Source organism: Calonectris borealis, chromosome 17 (assembly GCF_964195595.1).
Source record: "Calonectris borealis chromosome 17, bCalBor7.hap1.2, whole genome shotgun sequence".
NCBI classification, from domain to species: domain Eukaryota; kingdom Metazoa; phylum Chordata; class Aves; order Procellariiformes; family Procellariidae; genus Calonectris; species Calonectris borealis.
The window spans coordinates 9,369,503-9,380,189 of NC_134328.1; positions in this window are offsets into that span (position 1 = coordinate 9,369,503).

Sequence of the window (10,687 nt, forward strand, 5' to 3'; positions counted from 1 at the left end):
TGGCTGGAGGCTAACTAACTAGAGTTCCTCGGAGGTAGTACCACTCCTTTGAATTGCTGGTGGGCATGATGTGGTCATACTTTCCCTTCTACATTAAGACTAGAAGTGTAAAATATTAACATGTATTAGGGTAGCAAAATTTGGAGCACAGTTAGCAAACACTAATGTAAACCACAGGAAAACACACACACATACTGGTTTGTGGTATTAACCTTCTGTGGTTTAAGTTACCGTTGGTTAAATATACCATCCCCACTGCTTAGCTTACATTGCAGCTTCAAAATCTTTGTGGGAAAAATAAATACAGCGCAGGAGAAGAAGCAATACATGATTAGAGCCTGTGGTTAGGAAGGAGACATAAAGATTTCCCAGAGCTTTCTCCTCGAATAACTTGGAGTTGTCCAAAAGAGTAATGATTTCATGAATAAGGCAAAAGACCGAGAAGAAATCCAGCGTTTCTGCTAAGTTTTGGCTGTACTCCCCGTGGGCAAGTCAGTTTTTCCCCAGTCTCTACTCTGTGTGTGTTGTGTTTAAATCTTACTCTAGTGATCAGATCCCAAGGAAGCAATTTAAGAAGCATGTTGCTCTAAAACAGCTCTTAAGAACTAAAATTCATGGATTATGTGACTTGGACAAGGCAGTGGGATATTGCATTTGCTCTGCTGAAAGCAATGAGAAATGCTTGGTCACTTACAGCGCAAGTACATTATAATCTTTATTATGCAGTCAGAAGCTTGAGCCATACAGCTGCATGCTCTTCATCTTCTCCATATAGCAGCAGAAAAGCAACTGGTATGTTTTGGTCTCAACAGCAGGAAAGGAAAATGGCTTCTATTTGCCTATTCTCTAGTCTTTTATCATTGAATGGGTTAATTTAATCTTGTCTTCACGATATATTTCATGTGATTGATTCAGCTGATTGTCAAAGCCAACTGAAATATATCTATGTGATGGTGCTGCTCTGACCTCTTGTTCTTTTTATTGCGAAGTACTTGCAATTCTGGTGTTTCATGCTCATGACAAAAATTGTAGCTAAGAACAAAAAATAGCCTCCATCCAAAATGATATCTATCATATGAATCTTATCAGAAAAGAAAATTGATATAAATTCAGTCTAGTCCTATTGTGGTACAAGTTTTCCAGCCAGAAAAGAAGCTATCCTGTTCTGCATCAGGGTTACTTAAAATTACAGTATCTTTTGAAAGCTAGAATCAGGCTACAGCTGTAGCCAGAACGAAGATCTGGAAAGAACTGCTTAGGTAGAAGAATCCACACAGTGTGCATGGATTCAGCCATAGTCCTTCCTTTGCCGGGGCCCTGATGAGTGCGTCGACTGTAGGCTTTGCTGGCCTGACCCCTCACCATCGGTCACCGAAGGAAGAAACCAGCAGCTGGATGTTCTTGTGGCTTCTCCATGCCCATGGCTCGAGGCCCTTCTGTGCAAATAAGCTGTAGTTTTGTTCACAAGGTGTTCATGCTGTTGCTAGGAGACCAAATCTCTGCTTGCAAAGAAAGGTTATTTCCAAACTTAAAATGGCTCCTTATATATTTGACTGGAAAATGAAGTCTCTTATACAAATGGGCATTCACCTGCTCATGAATAGTGAAAGGCAGTTCTTGTTTTGTGAAATAGATTTTTAACTTCACAATGTAAGGATTTGAAACTCTTAAAAAAAAAATCAAAGTGTTTAAACTTGTCTTTATATATATATTTATATGTACACATATGTATGTGCACACCCAGAGCACAGGTGTATTCCAGATGCTGTGTGATAGAACTGTAAGTGTTAGGTAGGATTTATAGAAATCATTTCCAGGACATGCATACTGTCCATTTTAAATGTCTTTTTGAATCTCTGCTCTCAGTTGGTATTTTATTACTGCAGTGGTGGGAGGTAACAGGTGTAACGATGGTTGGAACTCATTAAAGCACTCCAGAGGTGCCTCTTCACCTTCAATTTATTAAAACTGAATTTGTGTTGTTATGTCTTTTCTGTTTTTCCTGCCTTTCAGGTGAGAGCACCAACATGTTCTCCAACACTCAGAACTCTAGTACTCATCTTTCAATCACTCTCTCTTGCTCCGCTGATCCAAGGAATATCTGAATATTGACACTTCTAAAACAGTAATTTAGTTCCTTTCCTGTGCTTTCTGCCCAAAGTTCTACTGAGGCCTCCTCATCTGCTGCCTTGATTAGCGTTAACCTCCTTCTCAATTAAATTACAGGACAGGAAAATTGTTCTTATTTATTGTGGTTGCACCCTACCCTTTCTTCATGTCTACCTGTTTATCTTATTTACCTGTTTTTTTCTCTCTCCAGTGAGCTCTGAGGGTGCAAAAGTAGAAAGGGTGAGAAAGCTACTTAAGTAATTCTATGATACAAGTTCAGAGCCAAAATCACACGCAGAAATTGTACGCAGAAGAGTAGGTTGGTCTATTCCCAACTAATGGACAGTACGCTAAATGTGTGTGCATCCCCACTGCTAAACGAATTGTCACAGAAGTTTAACGTGGTAGCGTTTTACCTGAGATGTAAGAAGCTACAGCACTGTCCCTTCTAGTGCACTTTCGGAATTAGATTTTTCTCCCTAAGCCTCAGACAACAGGGAAGCAAATATTCCCTGTTTGGCAGTGGTTTAATTTAGAACCTGAACCTCACAAGGTCGTTAGTCTTTGGGTGGCAAATTGGGGATTAGCACCTTGGTGCCATCTTGTTTGTTTACAAGAATGAATGTGAAAGTCCTTCTTTTCCTAAAGGCAAGGTTTGTTTTACGTTAACTGTGGAACATCTCCAGCTGACCGCTCTCCCGCGAGCAGCATTGCGCTCTCTCCTCTCAGGGTGGAGCTTCCAGCTCCCCGGCTTCTGTTCTCTCCCTCATCTGTGGGTCACTCTAAATTAGTGCTGCCACTGTCCCTCCTGTTGGAAACTGCTCATTTCTGGCCCTTCCTTCTGCAGATGTTGGTGTTCATTTATCCCCCCAGGGAGCCTTTTCCAGGAGAAAAGTAACCCCACCAAAGCAATGGATCGATCTCTCGCAAGGAGTGTCGGTGCCTCTGAGGAACGCGTGGGTGTTCGTGGCTGGCTCCGGGAGAGCAGGACACTGGAAGTTTGGGTTTAGATGACCCTGTATCGTAACGGAGCAGCACCTCGTACACGTTTACACCCTAGTGACGACATTTGGGATTTGGGATCCGCATGACTTAACTTTAACTTGCTATGCAGCCTGTTCCTCTGAACAGTCCCTGCTGTTATTTACAGCTGCTTTCCCAACACAGAAAGACTTGATTGCTCTTTCTATTGAGCTTGACCTGTCCATTGTGTTAAATTCTGTGCTTGTCTGCAGATCAATGCTTAGTGACAGTTCTTTTCTCTTTTGAGCATAACACATATGTTGTAAGTTTGAGAAATATGGATTGATCCTCCGACAATGAAAAAGCAGCAATTTCATAGTTTGTGTTTAGAGAAGATGCTCTGTATGGGGTTACCTTCTAACTTTAAACATCTAAAGGTTAAGATTAGATTCCAGTTCTTTCTGTAGTTAGGGAGAGAAATGGATCTGTCCTTTGCAGGGTGATTGATCCCGGTTTACTAGAGGTGACAGGGTGGCTGGAAAGTTCTGCTGAGCCCAGCTGGAGCCCAGTCAACAGGGGGATGGTAGGTGCCTCACTGAGTGAAGTTTCCCAAGTGACTTTTTAGCAGTGCTGAGGTAGGCTTTCCCGGGCACCTCAGTGCCCTTTGCCTTGGACTGGTACATGCATTTGTGTGACTGCAGAGTGAACTGGGTCAGGGAATCTTCTATTCTTACTTATTTTTAAGCAAGACAAATTTCCTAGTCCCACAGCAGCAGGAGGGTGCCAGTGCTGGTGGAGTGGGAATGAGGAGTTTGGATAAGGCACGTCTAAAGTCCTTGAACATTGAGCAATTGCACAGATACAGCTAGTTGAATGTTTGTTTGGGTTTTTTCCTACCTTTGAAGCAGATCTTGTAGTTTCTTTTATAAATAAAATCATAACTGATTCCTTAACAGACTGCTCTTGTATAAGCACATTTTCCTCATGTGACCATGAAGCTTGTTGATTTTAGTTAGATAAAGTTGCATTAGCCGTTTGAAAACTGTCACTTACCAATATTCCAGCCAAATAAATGCTGCATAAATATTGTTTATTGGTATTTATGTAGTGTCAATATGTGCTGCACACAAACCAAGGTGATGATGTCTTCATCCTAGTTTCCTTGCAGATCTAACAGCCTGCTCTGGCAAATGAAAGGCCACGTATGCAGAAGCCAAGCAGTGCAAGGGATTGAATATTTGCCTCTATATTTTAAAAACAATTTCTCAAAATATTTTATACATCCTTTTAAAGACGACTGGTGCGGATTGATGCTTTAGGGCAGGATTCTGGGATTCGGACGAGAACTGCCGGGAGTGGCCCGTAGATGGCAATGTAAGATCCTTGAATCGGGCACATTATTTTTACCCAAACACACACAGAGCTTGGATTTATAGTGTTTCTTAGTAACTCTTGACTCTTCCAGCAGAACTGACCAACTCTGTGACTAGTCATGCATTTTTAGTATTATAACATTCATAGTTAGAAATACAATCATATTCAAATACAGCCAATAATGACAAATTTCGATTTACAGGGAAAACTTTCCCTTTAGCTTTGCATATCAGTAGTTTGCAAAAAGTTAAATATGCATCATCGTCTTGTGCAAGTGCTTGAAGTACTTTAGCTGTGGGCCAGAGTTACTGCTGTCAGTGGAAGAGCAAGGAGTCAGTGGGAAAAAATGCAGATACAGGTTTTCACAAGTCCCACCAAGAGAAATTAATGCAATTTCAGGGCTTATAGAAGCCTCCATGGATGAGGATGCCAGCCTTACCTCATGCTATTGTTGCTGGTGCTTCTCTTCTGTTCCCATCAAATGATGTTTGTTTTCATCCTGTGATGCCCATGTTGAATTTGTGCTCTCTGCTTTCACCTAACTAAAAAGATAATTTCACCCACTTACTGTGCTGCGTGATGCTTTCTCACTCACGTTGTCTCCAGAAACATTCCTCTCTAAAATTAAAGACACCTGCAATTCCACAGTGTTGGATCTGATTTGCCAGAGGATAGTATTTCTTTGAGTTCCCCAAAAGTGCTTCTATTTATGAGCCAAACTGAGTTGTCTTTTCCTTGGTTGACCTGGAAACTACTACCACTGTAAAAGTTATAGATGATACCACTTAGCTTCTTTATGACATGAGGTGCATCACTAATGAAAATAAGCAGCTTTACTTCAATTTATCATTCAGCAATTCTGCGTCAAAACTTTATTTCTATATATAATTAACTATAGAAACTTATGCTAGTCCACACAACTTTGTTCCTGTCGTGGGCATCATTCAAATTATATTGTTATATTTGACAGAAAGATAAACATTATTATACTTGCTGACCACTTTACTTGCATGACTGAGAGCTGTAAAATTATCGATCTAGTTTTGGAAACAAATGGCCTCGGTTTTTTGAAAATTCTAATCTCCAGAGGATGGCTGGGAAGTACTTGCATTCCAGGTCAGTCATTTGAGCAGACTAATTATTGTAGTTTACAGCCGTGTTTTCCTGAACCCACGATGAATGTAGGGGTAAAATTATGACCATAATTAAGTATGGCTAGAAAACTGCAGTCGTTAAAAAGGATACCTGATAAAGGAGAAACTGAAACCTTAGCCTGACAGTGTTACATGTGTTTATGTGCCCTAGCTGATTTTGGTTTGCACAAGGCTGTTCAACTCATGTCACAGGGGCTACAGGGATAAGGAATTAATATTTATAAGTGTAGCAAATATGCTTTAATTACCCTAATTGGCCTGCTGTGTTTCCAGTTATGGCAGAACTTTATTTCTGTTCAAGTGACATTTGCTTCTGGATTAGTTCCCGCAGGCAAAGAGGAAGTAAAAGCCCTGTTGGACAGGGCAGAAACGTCCCCTGATATTATGATCCTGCAATTGCTTCACCATGCTTTTGGCAGGGCTAATAGCATTCATAATATCTTTAGTGATTTCTAGGGAGTATTTCAGAAGATATGAGATACTGGAAAATGACAAAGAAAAACAATGAATAAAAAGGGAGGAAGGTCTAGTTTTATTGTTAATAATTAATAGGCCAAACTCTGAACATTTTCAGTTTGGCAGCCAGGCAAAATTTTCCATTACTTTATTTGTGGTGTATGAATATATCTTTATTTGTGGTATATGATTTTACATAGTGACTGACTACTACAAAACAAGGAATCCTGTCCTAAGGACTTACATTCTAATGTTTACAAGACAAGACAGAACATGCACAGAGACGAATTGATTCAGTGAAGTACAAGTTTTGGATCTAAACTGGTCGTCTTCACTTTCCTGTTTTTTATGCGATCTTTACTATGTTAGGAACACTGAGATCATTCGTAATGCTGAAATGAGATTGTTAAAATGCCACAGAGGAAGTGGTAAATGAGTGAGTGGTAAATCTAGTATCAAGCATTTTCTGTTTTAGCAATAGAACTTTTGAAGTATATTTTTGTTGATGGGGCTGACATTCATCCACTATCGTGAACTCTACTTTCATGCCTTCAGTTCTGTCTGGTTTCTGTAGGTTGCACTCTTTGTGCCTGTGGGATACCACAGTTCCACCATCTCAGAAGGCATTGTACTTGGGGCTTTTTTTTTTTCCCTGTATTTTTGGTACCCATATCATCTTTTGGATAAACAGATATTAAATTAACTGTCAAATCTCGCATAAGGAAGCCAACAGAACTATTAGCGCAGAAAAAAGTGGGCCATATGCTATTGTAAAAACTACTAATAGAAATTAAAATGGTGAGTGACGAATGTGAAAATGGTGAAACTCTCTGACACCCGGGCCAGAGTCAACTGCTCAGGTTAGGGATTAATGTCACTGACTGACTTGTGAGCAGGGATTGATGTCACAGTCTTCAGAGTCACACTTGTCACTTCTGTTTAATTTCTGATAAACGCAGTCGTTTAAATCTGTGTAGGTTTAAGAGTATCCAGTCCAGTTTTCAGCCTGTTGCAAACCCAAGAGAGGGATGGGAAATTCTGTAGCTTTGTTATGAGAAGTATCTGTTCCTTTCCTCTTGTTTTAACTTACTAGTCTTTTTTCTTATCTAAGCCAAAAAATAAAAGAAATCAGTAATTGTATGGAAGAGAACTATTTTACAGTCAGGCATGAGCTACCAAGAACTGTAATGTTTGCAGCTGCTTTACCGTTTCAAACTGACCCTGACCAAGAACAAGCTGACCTCTCTGGACTCGGAGACTTTGTGCCTCAATACCCAGTTAAACTCTACCCACACGTCATGAATGTATAGAGCATGCCAGTTTTCCTTCCCAGACGTGCATCTGATGATGTGTAAATTCATGATTCAGTTCTGCATGATTTTTTTATTGTTTAATTGGACATTGCTAAAGACCCTGACTCTGACTATTCAATGACACTACTAAAGCCTCTGACTATGGAAATCTGGAGTACTGGATTACCGTGGAAAGAATATGGACAAATGGAGATAAGTGTGTTTCCTAAAGAGACATTTCCCTAAGACCTTGACCTGTAATGAATGTTAGTGTAATACAAATTATTCCAACTCACCTTGTAAATGATGTTCTTTGATGTGCAGTTAGAGAAGCCTTGTGGCTCTGTCTTCATTTATCAGTGTTGCGCTCACCAAGTGATTTTTGTTGCTTTTGTTATTGGTTTTGAGGAAGGAGGTTGGAGGAGGGAAAAATTTTGGAGAAAGTAATTTAATATACCACCTTACCTGGAAATTCTGTTTTTATCAGGGTTTTCTCTTTCTCAATCTCCACGGCTCCTTCCTGTTCTTTTCTGAATCTGTTAGATTCTTTGGTTAAATGGTTAAAATATTTTAAAGTTATGTCCCAATTAACTGTGATTGTGATTCTTGGGACAACATGCAAGAAAGAGTTTTCCCTATACAAGCTGCTGAATTGGTACCTAGATTTTTCTATACTGAGGTAATTTTATTTCCTAGTAAATTCTTTCTATCACAGCCAGCCTGCTTCAGCTAGTGATGCTCATAGCCCAAATTCTCCCTCAGCTGCTGCTCATTTCTCATACTGACCCCAGGTTGTCAAGCATGCCTATAGCATGTGTAACAGTCTTCCTATACCATAAGAAGCACATGAAAATGAAAGGAGAGCCTAACACTTTATTAATCAAAATTAATACAGCTACTGCTGTTGGAATTCATACTGTACATATTACTGCAGTATACAGAGGATAATATAAATATAGCAATGCAAACCTATCTCTATTGGAGACATGCACCACTCTATCAGTGGCAATTCAAACAATTCTTTTGACTTCATAAAAGCACAAAGTGTTTTTATTGGAACTTTCTTGTTGACTGCACATGCTGTTAAAATGCAAAAAAGGAGTGATAGCTGACTTGGTAACTGTCAGCTGTGTCACTGGAAACAGTCAGCTCTTGAATCAATCCATAATTTTCATGAATTTGACTAAAATTCAGATAATATACTGTAAAGAGGCATAATCATCTTAAACCTTCAGCCTTCACAGTAAAAGCTGGAACACAGCATGTGGGTTTCATACTAATGTTGTGCTCTTAAGACGTATAGCTGGATTTATTTAGCATAAGGACTACAGTATGTATTACCTCCTGTAAAAGATAAGCAAGTTTGTTACAGTGATTCATAGTAAAACATGTTGATATTCTTACAAGTAATGTGTTGCCAAGTACAAAATTACATAGGGGTACATCCTGGTCGGCTTATTTATTCCTGGCTTAGGCAGAACTTGCAACAGGCAAGATGTTTTCACAGGTTTGCTCAACCAACACACCAACTTTAGGGTGATTTTTTTTTTTTCCCCCTGGACAAAGACTTCAGAATCAAGCTATAATTTTGGGATGAAAAATAAAGTGATACATGAAATAAATGAGCATTAACTTAATGTAAAGACATTGAGAAAATGGACAGACCTTCAGCATTTATTAGCTAGCATAACGTGGAAATAAGCTTAGGTTTTATTTGGTAAGTCTTGATTTCTCCTTATATTCACTTACAGCTTCTTATTTATGGCTCAGCCTGTCAAACACATTCTTAGATAAGCAACAGGACTAATCTAATTACCAGTTCTTTTTATAATAAATGCTGACACAAAGGTAGAAGGATGTATAGCACTTGTGTTGGAGCCAATACTACAGATGATCAAACAGTTTTGAAATTAAGAGTATTTTGGATGGAAAATGTGTCCCTTTTTTGTCATGATGTTCCTGGTTTTTGTCCTCTAATTAAAGCGGAAGAACACGAGTGAAAAGCTGGTTACATTCGTAGCTCTGGCACATAATTAATTGCCAAGAGTTTAGGCTGGATATTTTAGCACTCTGCAGTAATGCTCCTTAGGCGTATTTACCTATGACAGGCTGAAGAATGCTAGAGCCCTAATTATTTGTAAAGTGCATTTTGAAAAGTTCTTGAATTATTCTTCAAGAACAAGCATATCAGAACACCTTCAAATTGTATTTTAAAGACATTTGAAAAGAAAACCAGTGTGACATGGGCTTGGCCAAACAGCATAGTTTGAGAACTTATTCTACCTTTTTTGAAAGGACAATGTTTGTGTCCTTGGCCTCAGTTGAAATCACAAAACCATCATGTGTTCTGGCATTTCTAGCAACCTGCTCCAAAAATGCCAACAAGCAATAGTATTTCTGAAAATTAGGTTAGAGAAGCATTGGTGAACGCGATGGGAATTCCAAATTTCCCTGGCTCTTAACTGTTAATAAGTAAATTTACTAAAAAAGAGGGGAGAAAAAAGTGAAATTCTTAAGATTAGCTTTTCTTTACCTCTAAGCACACATGAAATCAAACAAGTGGATTTAATTCTTTTTTTAAAAGTTCTTAAGTTTTATTCCTGAGCTGTTATGCAAGCCAGTCTCATTCCCTCTAAAATACATGGGAGGTCTGTCGTCAATCTCCATAGAAACCTGTGCCAAACCTGAGTGTCTCATTGACCCTTGTGCTCCCACTGACTTCAGCAGGAGAACCTAGACCAAGACACACGGGTGGATGAAGAATACATGGTTGTGTTTTGGGACCTTAATTGCCTTTCTACATCCTATTTAAAATTTTCCCCATTACTGTGATGTCTGTAATGATGGCAAAAGTATAGTTAATTAAGTCCCTCATGACTGAGGACAGTAAAATATAAAGCTGTCAGTACCCCCCCACTCCATGATTCAAATGATATTTTCTTTTTTCACCATTGGCAACTTCCCACGACCGTGTATTTTCTGCTCCTTTTAAAGAACCAAATGCTGAATGTGAACGGGTAGCCGGAGCGTTGATTTGCCAAGTAATGGTAGGGTGTCCCCTGGAAACAGGCCTCTTTTAATTCTGTTTCATATCTGAGGTAAAGTAAAAACATGGAAACAGATGGTAGGGAACGACTGGCATCTCATCATGCATATTTCATTTGATTTGCAGCTAGTCGCCTCTTGATAATAATATTAAATGCTACAAAACTCAAAGACTTTGTTCCTGGGAATACTGCATTCAGTGACGTAGGATCAACACTGTAACTTCAATTAAATTTTGAAGCTGGTGAGCTATAAGTATTTACATCTTTAGCAAGGTTATGATACAAACAGCTC